Source organism: Sceloporus occidentalis, unplaced genomic scaffold (assembly GCF_023333645.1).
Source record: "Sceloporus occidentalis isolate IW3139 unplaced genomic scaffold, rSceOcc1.0.p SCAF_1, whole genome shotgun sequence".
Lineage (NCBI taxonomy): Eukaryota > Metazoa > Chordata > Lepidosauria > Squamata > Phrynosomatidae > Sceloporus > Sceloporus occidentalis.
The window spans coordinates 176570297-176585180 of record NW_028316981.1 but is presented as its reverse complement, the minus strand read 5'-3'; the positions used below and the strand labels follow the sequence as shown (position 1 = coordinate 176585180).

General features: G+C 40.4%; 1 protein-coding gene across 1 annotated transcript in view; it reads right to left on the bottom strand.

Annotated features, from left to right (window-relative positions):
- LPAR2 (lysophosphatidic acid receptor 2) overlaps positions 1-14884 on the bottom strand; it is a 60369-nt gene that overhangs the window by 17127 nt on the left and 28358 nt on the right. The gene's annotated exons all lie outside the window — the stretch shown is intronic.

Here is a 14884-nt window from a genome sequence, read left to right as displayed (position 1 = left end):
TTTTGTCAAAATTGTAATGTTCAGAAATTCAGTGTTTAATTCATGAACCATTGTTGATATGTAAACACCACCCAGATCAAGTTGGGGGAACATATACCTCCCCAGTTGTCTTTGGACAGTAACTCCCATCAGCCCTTGTCAGCATAGTGTGGAATGAAGGGAACTTGAGTCCACCAACATCTGGACAGCTATACATTCACCAGTCCCAAAGGTGACAAGATGCTCTATTTTACCTGACTCAGTGTTCTTCTCTACCACAATGAGAAATATCCGATGAGCCTTTTCCTTATGGGTTAGAGGGAAAAGGCAATAACAAAAGGATAAAAATGAGACAAGAAAATAATTTACCCCCATCAGAGTAATGTTACTGCTAATTGATCATCAGTTGATCATCTAGGCCAGATACTGTCAACTTGGTTTTCATCTCTCTCTCTCTTGCTATCAGAAAACCAAGTTGACTGAAAACCATTTTTCTGAATTATGGTTTTGCACTCTGCCTTTAGATGTGTCACTACAAGGGAACAGTTATTATATATGTATATATATATTTAAAAATAGCAACTGTCCCCTGGTAGTGACACATCTAAAGGCAAAGTGTAACACCACAGTTCAGAAAAATGGCTTTCTGTTCTTGGAATCCCCTAGCTAGATGGCTAGTGGCTAGACGGTTGTAATACGAAGAAATAATTTTTCCAAGCTCTGCCCAATCTGAAGAGTAGTTAACTGACTGGTGCAGCTTAGACAGAAACCACAAAGACTAGCTGTATCTTGGTTTCTGAGGACACCTGTTTAGTCCCTCAAGCATATACCACACACAGGAAAGGAGATAATCATCAGAGATAGCAGCTTCCGCTTCTTTTTCAGTCATAAGAACAACTGTAAAACCCAGTCTTGCAAAGCATAAAATGAACAACAGTCCTTCCCGCTATTCTTGTTCCGCACCTCTTCCATATTCTGAATAGAGACCACAAGACGAAACAATTAATTTTTTAAAAAAGATCAAGCAGTCTAGATACTTATACCTTTTAGCTCACATGATTTACAGTTTGAGACTTGGCAATTTACTGACATGTCACACACACACACACACACACACACCCATACACACAAAAGGAGCAGTCATAATTTGAATTCTATCTTCCGTTTAAAATTTGCTCCACAGAACTGGATGAGGATTGATATCCTGCTTATCTTACACCTGTCCTCAGTTATTTGTAACTTCTACAAAGATTTACCTTTGCAAGAACCAATGGAGTAAACAATAGGTACTCATTTCATTTAAAAAAAACTATGCAAAAGCTTTAAAGTATTCATTTGAGAGGAAGTAATTTTATTAAGGAAACATTTGGGAAAAATAGAGGGAACATTACGACTAGCTGTGACTAGTTATTTCTATGGCTGCTACCCTATGCATAGATTGGGTATCAGTCCTACTCCATTTAATAGTTGGCTTGGTTGTATACTTGTAGTGATGTGTTTAACATTAGGTTCTGTACCTGTGCTCTTAGCAAGGCTGTTATATGACATATCTTATAATTGAAAATTAATCTCTCACATTAAATAGGATTAATTGACTTTTATGGACAAACTCCTAATGGAACATCTGATCCCCAAGGGTCACGCATGCATGTCTATTACATTCCATTTAGTATGAGCTCAAGCAGTTACATGCTGGAATGGTATTAAGAGTATGAGAGACAGAATACTCGAGCTTTTGCCAAAAAAAACTCTATAACCGTTTTCAGACTAATTTGTGCAAATTTGCCCAACTTGTATTTAGAATGTGGATATGTTTTGAGGAATTTCAGGTATTTGGGCAACAGAGCTGCATAGGGAAGGCAAAATGCCAGAAGGGCAGGAGACATCATTGGTTTTTGTGCATCGAGAACAAGAGGCAGGCATACTTCAAGCCTTGACTGTCTCTTGACTTCTGAGCTAACTTGGCAACATTCTGCACATCATCCTCACTGTCATATTTAATTCTTATCTGCTTCTCCCTATGGATCAAGGCGGAGAGCAGCAGCAGATTAAAATATAATGCATGACATCAGTTAAAAACACATGCCATCACTTAAAATAATATATAAAACCTATATATATTGAAACAATCAATCCATATTTTAAAATACGTCATTTAACAATCATCTGGATAGACTTGCTGGAAGAGACTGGTCTTAATGGTATTTTCAATTCAGACAGAGAATCCAGCTTTTAAATCTCTTCTGGCAGGTCATTTTAGCCAAGGGATGGCTGAAGAAAAGTCTTCTGGGTCACAGTCTGCAGCCTAGTCCTGGCTGAATGAAGTAAATGTTCCGCAAGGGACCTGAGTGGATTATACTAGAGAGAGAGATCCAACAGGAAACTTGGACCCAAATGATGTAGAGCTTTAAGGGTAACAACCAGAACTCTGTACCTTGCAAGGAAACTAAGGCTGCATCTACATTACAGAAGTAATGCAGTTTGACACTACTTTAATTGCCATGGCTCAATGCTATGGAATTCTGGGATTTGTGGTTTTGTGAGATATTTAGCCTCTTTTTGTCTGAGAGATCTGATGCCACAACAAACTACAAACTCCAGAACTGAGCCACAGCAGTTAAAGCACTGTCAAACTGTATTATTTCTGCAGTGCAGAAGCAGCCCAACTGGCATTAGTTACCAAACACAATTTCTAAGCACCTACTGATACTGATACTGATATTTTATTTCTTTGGCAAATTTGATAACAGAATCTCAAACAGGCCCAACCACTCTATGTTAAGGGCTTCACGCCATAATCCCTGCAGATAAATCTGACAATTGACAGGTAGCATCATTGTTGTTATTGGTGGTTACTCCATCTTTAAAACATATTTTAAAAGTTAGCATTAAAATATAATTAAGCTGTCAATAATATTAGAAGCAATTTAAAACAATCATGACCCTTACCATGATCCTTGCAGTTAAATCTGACTATTGACAGGTAGCATAATTGTTTTTGGTGGTTACTCCATCTTTATCCTACCTCCCCCCCCCCCAAAAAAAAAAAATAGGACTCAAGGTTGTTCAAAATATTAAACATAATGAAAACATTTTAAAAGTTAGCATTAAATCACATTCTTTCAGCCTCATCTACCTCACAAGGTTGCTATGAAGACAGAGTGGGGAGAAGAAAAGCCATATAGGCCCCCATACAGACAGGCCAAAATAAAGCTCCTTCGAGTCACTTTGGAGGTGTACTGTTTCAATAATGCATGCATCCTAAGAGCCCGGAAGCCACGTCAAAGCCACAATCCAGTCGTGTATGCCTTCAAGTAGTTTCTGACTTATGGCAATCCTAAGGCGAACCTATCACAGGGTTATTGGCACATTTCTTCAGAGTGGGTTTGCCATTGCCATACTTCAAGTCTGAGAGACTGTGACTTGCCCAGGGTTATCCAGTGGGTTTACACAGCTGAGCTGGGATTCAAACCCTGGTCTGGAGTCCTAGTCTAGTGCTCAAACCACTGTGCCACACTGGCTGTTATACTCAGTATAATTTTAAATAAAAAGTGTTCTGCCTTTGTTTTAAAGAAGTGCAGGAGGAGGAGCAATTCCTACAAAGCAGCCAATCTCAAGCTTTTACCTACACATTTAATGTGTGTTAAGCAGAATAAACTGGTTTCCTGCTTTTCGTTGAAATCTCTATTGAGTGGGGGGAAATGGAGGGAGGAAGGGAGGATGAACAAGCGGATGTGGCTTGCAGAAATCAGAAGCTGATAGGGGATGAGGAATGACAGGGAGTAGAGCAGAGGCCCTCACTTCACCCACTTAGTTTTTGCTGAAGAAGCAGAACTCCTGGGACAAGACAGAGGCCAAGCCTGGAAAAGTTGCCCAGATCTGATAAAAGAAACCCTTCCTCAGGAATATTTCCGCCTCAAGTCATGGGCCTGGGGAGGAGGCAGTCCCCGGAGGTTCTCTGTTACCACAGCTGCTTTGCCTCAGAAATTATCAAACGGTCCTGGTGTGGGGTTTGTTTATCACTCATGGGCCAAACAGCCATCCAATGGCACTTCCATCTCTACGCAGCTGCAGCTGCTGGCTTTGCTCCGGAGCTCATTAGAAGAGCCTGACTCCAGGACAGGCGCCTCTTCAAGGAGTCCCAAAGGATGCAAAGAATATAAATAGGGAACAGTGATTGCAAAGACTACAGAGAGGATTTTGGCCACAGGGTTCTTCCTCCAAAATCCCCACGCAGATGTAGGATACATTAGAAAATCTTTTCTGTACTTTCCATTAATTTTTTAAAAAGCAGTTTAAAATAATTTGCATTGGGAAAAAAGAGCTGCAAAAGGATTTATTAGCTTTAACTTTTTCCCAGTAAAGGCTTTCATTTTCCTATTGCCGTGGACCCTTGGTATCTGCTGGGGTTTGGTTCCAGGACCCCTGTGGATACCAAAATCCGTGGATGCTCAAGTCTCATTATATATGATGGCATAGTAAAATAGTGTCCCTTATACAAAATGGAGAACAACTCAAACATTTGCTTTTTGGAATTTTGTGGGGAATATTTTCAAGCTGTGGTTGGTTGAATCTGTGAATGCAGAATCTGTTGTTTAATGGTATTTTAATTACCAAATATTTTTGTATGAAGAATAGTGTAACAATACTTCTTAAAAATCTGATCTCTCTTCAAGAAAGAATGCTTTCTTGAACACTTGGGAGTATGGATGTAGTTCAATGTCGGAGCACATGCTTTGGATGCTAAAGATCCAAAGATTCAATCCTGAGCATATCCAGATATTTATTTACCTTTAGATAGAGCTGAGATAAGAGCTGAGATTAAACCATAGTGTCAATGCAATGCAAACCTACATGATAATTCTCCGTCTCTGCCTCTGTGTCTCTCACTAACTCACTCACTCACATAATTGTAAAACAAGTGGAATAGGTAGAAATAAGACTGAATTTTAGGAAATCTTTTGGTAAAAAAAACCATGACAATATTGAGACTTTATAAATGTCTATTAAAACAATATACTGAAGATGAGATTGTTAAAGAGAACATGGTGATATGGGGGCAAGACATAGGTCATGTGCTAGAACTAGAACAATGGGAGATATCCTGGATTAAGGTAAATGTAAAGATACTGACTCTGTTGATTGCAAGATTGGCAGGTTGGCAGTTCAAGGCCCAAGTGCCACATGATGGGATGATGTCCCATCACTAGTTCCAGCTTCTGTCAATCTAGCACTTCGAAAGCATGCAAATGCAAGTAGATAAATAGGTACCACTCCAGTGGGAAGGTAAACTCTGCTATCATGCTGGCCACATGATCACAGAGTAGTCTCTGACAACGCTGGCTCTTTGACTTAGTAATGGAGATGAGCACTGCCCCCTATGTTCGGACATGACTTGACAACTTTGTCAATGGGTAATACCTTTACATTTTACTTACTCTATAGATGATACATGACACCAAAAAAGATATGTAGAATATATGGCAACACTGATTATAAGTGTTGGAAATGGGTAAAGAAAAAAGGAACATTTTACCATGCCTGGTAAAGAGGCAAAACAAAAATAAATAAATAAAATAGTACAGATTAAACTGAAATTTAAACCTGAAATATTTTTGTTAAATATGTTAGATAAACATACAGGAAAAAATGGTTGTATATTATATGATAACATCTATCAGAATGGGGGGGGGGGGAAGACTCCAAGTATAGAAGAATGGCTTATAAAACTTTATAAAGTATTAGATTTATAAAATGACTAGAAAGTTAAGAGATGAGAAATCAGATAAATATTTACAAGACTGGAATAAAGTGTCAATATAGTTAGTAAATAAATGGGTCACTTAATGACAAATTTATTCAAGATGGAATACAATTTGACTAGAAACCATAACAATGATAAATAAGATTAAAGAAGTTACAAAAGTAGAGCGCAGAAAGTAAAACAAAGACATTGGAAAGAAAAAAAATCCTTATATGGATACATGGGCTTAAAAGGAAAAAGGGACAAATGAAACAAATGAATAACAGAGGAAAGCGAGACATTCTGATAAAATATCCACTAAAAGACGAAACATGTCAGCTTTAAAGGACAGAGAAGCCACTCAGCTATATTAAAGGATTGCTAATAAGAAAACCTAATGAAAAATTGCAGTTGTTTACTGTTTTGATTATATGTTATTGTTTGTTATATGTTTGTATGTATTGTTATGGCATGACATGTTTTGTATATTTGAAAATTTAGTAAAAATGTAATGCAAAAAATAATAATACAGTAATTGTAATACACAAACACTCCCAGTTGCAGCTAGTGGATCCCATGGCAATGAATGTTAAACATGCTCCAGCTTTTAGACAAGAGTTCTAGAGTTCCTAGCAATCTTCAAGGGAAGCTGGTAGCTCCCATGTCAGCGGGGGGATGAATACACTCCAGATTTTAGACAAAACTTTGAGGGACCCATCTACATGCTGAGCCCTTTTAAAAAAGTGTCAGTACTTTGGATAGTTCCTTTGAAATCTGGACACTGCTAGAACTCATTGGGTGTCTCTGGATATTGTTACACTTGCCTGTGTTACAAATACAATATGAAAAAATGAATATAATTTTTCGTCCCTTTTTCCACTTTGGCACTGTACAAGTATGTCCTGATGCTGTTGTTGTCATGTGCCTTTAAGTCATTTCCAGCTTCTGGCAAGCCTCAGGCAAACCTGTCATGGGATTTTCCTGGCAAGATTTGTTCGGGTGGGGTGGGGGGACTTTCCTTTGCCTTCCTCTGAGGCTGAGAGAGTGTGACTTGCCCAAGGATATTCAGAGGGTTTCCATGGCTGAACAGGGATTTGAATTCTGGACTCCCAGAGTCTTATTCAGAAGAAATAGTATAAAATAATATAAAAGTGGACATTTGAAATCCTGTTCAGTCATAGAACTCTGTCTTATCAAAGATATTATAGGTAATGGAGCGGGAGTATGAATATGTGTATTTGTGTGCAAATGTGAAAACACAGGCAAAATTCAGTAGGCCCATGGCATCATATCCAGCCACGGGTTTTATTTTGGTACAAGACAAGTTCACTGTTCCCTTGCTAGTAACAGCTAGCACTTGGAAAAGTAGCCTCTAATTAAAATATATACATAATTTTTTATTTATTTATTTCATTTGCATGCCACCTTTCTAGCTGGAGGGACCCAAGGTGGCTCACAGATATACATGAATCAGAAATTGGGAGGGTGTACCCCACATTAAGTACTTAACCACTCAAAATCAGAAACCCACACCCGCAATACAGTGCCATTTAGAAAACAGCACAAAGCTGCACCTGATCCAGTGGTCACTGAGAGAAGATTTGGAAGACTCAAATCTTTTGGGAGGGTGCACACTGCCCATTTTTAATTCATTCTCTCTGAATTTCAGCCCACTTTGTTTCACTTTGCCAAACACACCTCCCTGATAATGACAGCCAAACACAATTCCAGTGAAGGCTGAAGAGTGATAAATGGGAATGTACAACATTATCTTTCAAGGGACTGGAGGTGTGTTTTGTTTTTCCTGATGTTGTGGAGTTAATAAATGAGCCACTAATGACCCAATGAAAGCTTGAAAAATGAATTCATACACACAGAAAAGGGGCAAGTTTAACTCCATGGATTAAAAGCTCAGATGTGAATATTCCCCTGACATTTCTAGCAACAACTGGCAATGAAAATCAAGCAGAGTCTCGTAACTTTTACTACATTGTCTCTTAGGCTAGTCGGACAGTTTGCCCCCTCCCTCCATAATCTTTTGCAACCTCTTCATTTAAAACTGGATCACTGCTCCTTTTATGAGAAATACTCCGTCATTGAGCCTGATGTGCCAACAAGATAACTTGAAAATTTGGAAAGAAGCTGATTCAGTCCTGCAGAAATCATCTGGCTAAAATCCAAGTAAACCCATTTATGGCCTGCAGTCATTAATCCCCCAAGTGTTTTGAGTTTTATCATTGTGCGTCACACACAGATAAAAACAGACTGAACCATAAACAAACAAACACTTTAAGGACTCTTCCAAAGTTTTGTGTTTTACGAACATTTTCTCTGCATCGAGGCATTCACCAAGGGGCTATAAAGGTTTAAATTCAAGGGTAAAAGAGAAGAACTTAATCAACTGGGATCCAAGGTCTTAATGGGAATCTCCCAAATTTCACATGCTTAATGCTGAAACTGCAATCCCTACCAATTAGCAACAAAAAAAGCCACCTCATTCTACATTGGGGTCTTGCTATCTGCTGCAGTTCAGTTCCATGTGGATATCAAAAACAGTGGATGCTCAAGTCCCATTATATACAATGGTGTTGTAAAATGGTGTCCCTCATATAAAATGGTAGAATCAAGGTTTGCTTTTGGGATTTAAAAAAATATATTTTCAAGCAATGGCTGGATGCAGAATCCATGGATATGGAGGGCAGACTATAATATCTTGTTGGCAATGACTAGAGGTATTTTTTAAGGTATGCCATTACTCTCTAATCATAATTCCATTCAGAGTCAGCCGAAATGGAAAGGCAAACTAACTAATCTCTGAACTGTGGGGATGCCAGCTCAAGCTGTTCAATGGTCATCAATCCCAGCCAAGTGGAACCAATGGTGAGGCATGATGGGAGCTGTTGTCCACCTATAGCTGGTGAACCACCATCTCTTCCTCAACCCATCTTCAAGTTTCTGCCTCCATATCCAAATTCAACCATTTCTGAAGCCAAAAACCTGACAAGTAAACTGGCAATTCTAAGTCATCAGTCACAGTACCCAAGAAGAAATGTTTACAGTATTGGACTTGGACCTGGGCGATCGTGATTCAAGTCCTCATTGAGGCATGGAACTTCACAGTGATCGTAGATTTCTTTCTCTCCCCCTACCTTTCAACCTGGTCAATACCCCTAGTCACTACCAACAAGATATTACAGTCAGACCTCCATATCCATGGATTCTGCATCCACAGATTCAACTATTCATGGCTTGAAAATATTTTTTAAAAATCCCAAAAGCAAACCTTGATTCTATGTTGCTGAGTTGTTCTGAGGATAAAGTGTGGAGGAGGAAAGTGACGCATACCGCCTTGAACTCATTATAGGAAACAAAGGCTACGACTGGAACTAAATAAAAAGATGACAATACTTGGCATACAAGAGCAGAATGAGGTCATGTTTTTAGGGTGGGTCTACACTTACTAGAATACTCGGCACTGTCTCTGGAATATTCTGGCCCTGAATTCCCCCCTTACCTGCTCTCTTTGCTTTGGTTTTTTTTCTTGTGCAGCAAATGATGGGCAGGTGCCTTTCCATGTCACTATTGTTTGTCATGCAGCACCGTTGATGAGGTTAGAACAAGGTGCCCAGCCAGGCTATTGATGCTGGGTACCTTGTTCTGACCTCAGAGTGACTTGTGCCCACACTGAGTGAAGGCAGCTGCCATCATCACTGTGAAGAGAGCTGAAAACCCAAAGCAAAAGGAGAGTTATTTAAATGTGGATTAAAGGGAGAAAGCTTCAAACTGGGTGTGGTGTTGTGAAGAGTCTCTGGAACTGATTTGGGGATTTGGCCCATTACACAGCAAGCCTTGAGAGGGAGGGAATTTGGGGTAAATCACCCATGTAGAAAAGCCCTTAATTCACCTGCAGCCCAGCAAAAACAAAAACAAACCTCCTTTAGTCTGGTCTCAAGATCTTTGCACTCTTCCAATGCTCTCTCAAAACTTCTGTGACTGAGAAAGCCAGGATGAGGTTTTGGCAACTGAAGGAGAAAACTTGTATCTCCATGCTTAAGGCAGTGATGTCCAAACTCTGCCCTCCAGGTGTTTTGGACTTCAGCTCCCAGAACCCCAAACCATTGGCCAAGGTGGCTGAGTCTTCTAGGAGCTGAAGTCCAAAACAACTGGAGTACCAGAGTTTGGACACTGCTGGCCTAGGGTAACCAAAGTCACTGAGCAAGTTTAGCTTCAAACTCAGTACTGTCCGTGAGTGCTGCATCTTTTGGGGGTTCTTGTGGTGAAGGGAAAACACAGCTCTCCATCCCTGAAATGGAGGCCTGTGTGCACAGGGAACACAAGTACACACTACAGCCACACAGGCTGTGGCACAACACATAAACTCACTCTCCACAAACTCAGATTGGACATTTTGCTACTGCACAATGCATTTAAACAGTTGCACTGCATGCAAAAGCAAAGGAAGATTTTTACCCTTAGTTTCAACATTGAGAGGCTGCAGAGTACCCCATGATATTATAAAGAAGTTTAGGCTATACAAACTTTATACTGTTTCATAAACTTGAATGAAATAAAACTGCTGTTCTTTCTGAAGAGGATGGAAGTACGGTTGGAGCCTCCACAGAGACACATTGAGGCCAGACTGGAATCTGTTCCCAGTGGTAACAAACTGCATTCTGCAGATACTTAGAATTATCTTTACCACTTTCCATGGTAGAGACCTGATATTCAAAGAAGGATCTCAGGTGAATTCTCAGAGGAACATACAGTAAGAATACAGGAAGATGAAATTATAAAATTCAGATGGCCAACTCTCTCAATAAGCACACAAAAACATATGTACAGCGCGCCCGTGCCATACGCGGCCTTGAGCATACGCGCTCAAGCCATGGGGCGCGTACGGGGCGGAAGGGGCGGCGCGTCCCATTCAATTGAGTGGGCGCGTGCGCCCGTTGCGCCCCGCGCGCTCCTGCGCCGCCGCGCACGAGCCCCATTGTTTCCAATGGGGCTCGAGCATAGGCGGAATTCGCCTTACGCGGCAGGATCCAGAACGGATCCCCCGCATAAGGCAAGGACGGACTGTATAGCACAAGCTAAAGATGGTTTTAAAATGGTATAAAAGAGTTACAGAATAAGTAGTCCAGAATATAGGGTTGATCCCTAATAAAAATAGATGAAATACTAGCAAGTTAACTTACAACAGTTCTGAGTCTGACACACAAAAATGAAATACTCAATTCAATGTGTTCTACAGATCTTATTGGTATAATTAACTAGGGCCAGTTAGATAACATCACTATGGTTAATGACATCTCAGGCCAAACAATAGTAATGGTATGAATAATTCAACCTTGGTCACTGAAGGACCAGTTAAACACCTTCCACAAATTGAAAAGACCTCTTCACTATATATCCCAAATGCAAGTAAGAACAATGTAAGAGAGATTGTTTTAGCATTTTTCTTTAAGGAAAAGAAAAAGAGTTAAATGCTTCTATGAATCTATAATCAAAAGCCATCTTCAACAAAATAGCAAAATGGAGGCCCTTTCATCCCCACTCTGTGGCAGGATGCTAAATGAAATCCCCTTTTCAGAAGAAAATTACACCATACCTCAGGAGTGCACAGAGCTACCTGCTGAAATCTATTAAAGATACAGGCACCTTCTCCTCCCCACTGCACCCAGTCACCAAACTCCCTTCAGCACTGGTTGCCAGCTTTCCAAGCAGCTACTATAGCTGTGCTTCAAGCTCTGAGAGGTTGTGTTGATCTGTGTCAACACAGTTGCCTGCATTTATGGGAAAGATATGAAGTTATGGGGACCAGAATATGTTCCTAGTGTTGCCAGGCTTTCAAAACAGAAATAAGGGACAACCAAAATTTATGACATGCAGGGCTGACAGTCAGGAAGTAGCTATTAACAAGTTTGTGTTCTAACTAAATACCAAATGAAAGTATTGATTTCAGTTGACCAAGCTATGTATTTCTCTATAAAATTAACATATTGTCCACATTCATAAATTACTTGGTGCACACACTTCTGTAGTTACGAAGGGCCCACACCTTAAAATACAAGATTTTTTGTGGGTGGGCGGGGGCATCCTGTTCAGGATATATAAAAGAAAAAGCTTTCCAACCACAAATAAGGGGACCTCCTTGTAAAAAGAGACACCTGTCAGTCTTATATGTTTTCAAACCCCCAGATAAGAGACATCCCTCATAATAAGGGACATTGAAATCCTATGAGCACATGGAGTTCAAAAATGACCCCTACATTTCTGGGTTAAGAGCAGTAGGCTTGCCCATTACATTCTTTTGTACTGCAATTCATATCCTGCCTGCACAGCGAATGATGGAGGTTGATGGGAGTTATAGTCTAACATAATCTGAAGGCGACACATTCCTTGGCTCAGAGTAGAATAGAAGCCAAGAACTTGAGATACCAGAGCTAAGCCACAACACTGAACTGACAGTGAAATTCCAGGCATGGCGGCTCAGAAGTCTCAATCACTTCATCAGCGCTTATTCCCAAGTAAGTGTGCAGAAGATTTACAGCCTGAGTAACCTTGGGCTAGTCTCTGTCTCTCAGCCTAACCTACCGCACAGGGTTACTGTGATGATAAGAGGGAATGTCTAAGACTAAGTTCCTTGAAGTAACAACAGGGTTTTTAAAAATGTAAGCAACAAATAACATGTTTTGCTTAAATCCCAATGTAATTGCATCTTCCCTTTCCTTGCTTTGTCTAGGGAGAGAAAACACTGATGATGAGCAATAGCTAACAGGACCTCAGAGGGTTTTACCGTCCCAAAGCTGTTGTTTGTTTGGTTGCAAACTCTATCCCTTGACACCTGGCTGCCTCTGCCCAGTTTCCTGATGGGTTCCTGATAAACTCATTAGACAGGTAAAGTACATTATGTAACGATGAAATAACACAGCACAGTAAACAAACGGGAGGGGAATCAGAAATGATGCACCAAGCTCAGCAGCTCTTTTTCAGCTTCCTCCTCCCCAGGACAAAGCACACGTAAACTATGCCGAGACCATTTTTACTCCAGGAAAACAAACCACTGCTACCTAGTTTGAAAAGAAAACTTTCCAGGACTACCCAGAAGCATTTAAATTATTGTGGGGGCTACAGTTTGGGAGCACTGGTTCAAACTTAACTGCAGCCATGCATGGCGTTGCAGGCCAGTCTCGAATAAAGTTCCCATTTGCCAACTGGGGAACACCAGTCTGACAATAGAAATATAAGATATCCTGTGTCACAAGGTTCAAGTCTGGGTCAATGAGAAATAAAAATGTTTCTGATGATGACCATCAAACTTATTTCTCCATAATACTGTTTGTTAGTTTTTTCTGCACACAGGTGAACACATTTTTACCTTGATGAGCATTCATGTCTGCATTGTAGGCATCTTGCCAACATTTCTCCATAAGGCACCTTTCACAGGGAGAGTCTTAATCCTATGTTTGTGTGTTTTAACCTGTGTGTTTAAAAGGTTTTATAGTATAATCTATGTTGTACCCTTAAGCCCTGGGAGACAAGTGGGTAAGACATTTTAAAAAAGTTATTCTGGTTTCATTATTATTACTTTGGTTTCACCTTTGTCTGTGCAGCCAGACAATGTCTCCTGAGCTAGATTCTGCTGTGCTGCCACAGGATATCAAACAGCTTGCTGAATTTTAAATAAGTAATGCTTTGCTTTTTCCTGAGTCTACTGAGAAGGGCAAGATTTCACCCTGCCCCCCCCCCCTGCTGAGTTAATTGAATGCAGACAACTTTGGCATTTTGAACTCAGTTTGCAACATGACTTGACAATCTGGTCAAAGGGGAAACCTTTGCCTTTTTATTTTGCAGCAACTTGACAAGGACAAAGGTGGAAAGTGGGAGAAGGAGAAAAGCTGGGACATTGTAAAAGGGACTGAAAAAGTGGCATGACAGAGGCTTAATCAGGACTGTCACTATCGAACAGGACAGTTGGAGTGGATGGGGAAGGTTGAGCGGTTGCTTAAACACACCTAGTAAGAAGGATTGCAGTCGGCAGCACCAATATCGCAGGATGACATGGTCAAACATTTTCTTACGACTGGGGTGTCATATGCTGACACTTTCTTTCGCTCCAAATCGGCTAAAATCTAAAATCAGCTTGGAGGGGTATGTAATGACTTGTCATCAGAGGAGGAGGAACATCATTTATTAGCAGGTGGATGTAGAAAAATGGGACTCTAGTTACAGCTACTGTTGCCAGAATCCCAGCAAACAGGGACTGTCATCCACAGAGGAGCTGCAGTCTCTGTCTCCCTGGGCTCAGGGATACTGTGCTGCCAAAGGCCTGCAAATAAAGAAGAGAGGGTGTCTTTGCCCCTCCAGATCCTTTGGAAATGCCAAAATCCCTTACCATTTGTCACCATAGGGACTTTTAATGGGATGTGCTATGCTCTCATTTTCACTACAGGTTGAGTCTCCTTTCTCCAAAATGCTTGCGACCAGAAGTGTTTTGGATTTTGGATTTTTGTCCTGGATTTTTAAATATTTGTATATACATAATGAGATATCTTGGAGATGGGACCCAAGTTTAAATACAAAATTCATTTATGTTTCATATACATTGTATACACATAGCCTGAAGGTTATTTTATACATCATGTATTTTTTAATTCTGTTCATGAAACAAAGTTTCTATACACTAAACCATCAGAAAGCAAAGGTGTCACTATCTCAGCCACCCATGTGTACAATTTTTAGATTCTGGAGTATTTCAGAATTCCAGATAAGGGGTACTCAAGTGATACCGGTGTTATATTTTACATTTGTTTGTTTGTTGTTCTTGGGTGCCTTCAAGTCATTTCCAACTCACAGCAACCCTAATGAGACCCTATCATAGGGGTTTTTTTTTTGCAAGTTTCTTCAGAGGGGATTTGCCATTGCCATCTTCTGAGCTGAGAAAGTGTAACTTGGCCAAGGCCACCCAATGGGTTCATATGGCCGAGCTGGAAATCGAACCCTGGTCTCCAGAGTCGGCATATTAAATGAACTTTTGCGCTATACATTGTTTAACCTACACCTTTTAAAAAGGAAGCTTTTGTACTGTAAGCAGCCTGGGGTCTCATGTTGAGAGAAGAGAGAGGTGAGGGGGGAAAGAGAGGCAGACAGATGGTCTGTTCT